Source organism: Orycteropus afer, unplaced genomic scaffold, assembly GCF_000298275.1.
Source record: "Orycteropus afer afer isolate SDZICR_OR568_19922 unplaced genomic scaffold, OryAfe1.0 scaffold00002, whole genome shotgun sequence".
In the NCBI taxonomy this organism is placed as follows: Eukaryota; Metazoa; Chordata; class Mammalia; order Tubulidentata; family Orycteropodidae; genus Orycteropus; species Orycteropus afer.
Genome location: NW_006921589.1, coordinates 7,851,543 through 7,852,492, shown reverse-complemented (window position 1 = coordinate 7,852,492; position 950 = coordinate 7,851,543).

Sequence of the window (950 nt, the reverse complement as noted above, 5' to 3'; positions counted from 1 at the left end):
CCTTAACCACTACACCAGGACCTTTCAGGGCTCCTTGTATATTCACTTACTCAAACACCATCACTGAGTAAATTCTGACTCATAGCAACCTCCAGGTTTCCATGGCTTTAAATGTTTAAATGTGAGGCAGGAAGCTGTGCCAGCAGGGGTGCCCATAGCAGACCAGTTTCGGTGGAGCTCCTAGACTGAGACAGACTCAGAAGAAGGAAGAGGGCTTCTACTTCTCAAAGAATTGGTCAGTGAAAACCTTATGAATATTAGTGAAACACTGTCTGATATATTACTGGAAAGTTTTATGAATAGCCCTGAAACATTGTCTGATACAGGGCCAGAAGATGGGCCCCTCAGATTGGAAGGCACTCAAAATATGATTGAGAAAGAGCTGCCTCATCAGAGTAGAGCCTACCTTAGTGATATGGATAAAGTAGAGCTTTCAGGGCCTCCATTTGCTGCAGTGGCATGACTCAATATGAGAAAAAACAGCTACAATCATCCATTGATAATTGGAACATGGAATGTACAGTGAATGTATGAATCTAGGAAAATTGGAAGTTGTCAAAAATGAAATGGAATGTATGAAGATTGAGATCCTAGGCATTAGTGAGCTGAAATGGACCAGTTTTTGTCATTTTGACTCAGATAGCCATATGATCTACTATGACAGGAATGACAAATTGAAGAGGAATGGTGTGGCATTCATCATCACAAAGAATGTTTCAAGATCTATCCTGAAGTACAATGCTATAAGTGATAGAATAATATCCATACGCCTACAAGGAAAGCCAGTTAATAGTACTATTATTCAAATTTAGTCACCAACCACCAAAGCCAAAGATGAGGAAATTGAAGATTTTTACCAACTCTGCAGTCTGAAATTGACCAAACATACAATCAAGATGTGTTGATTATCACTGGTGACTGAAATGCAAAAGTTGCAAACAAAGAAGAAT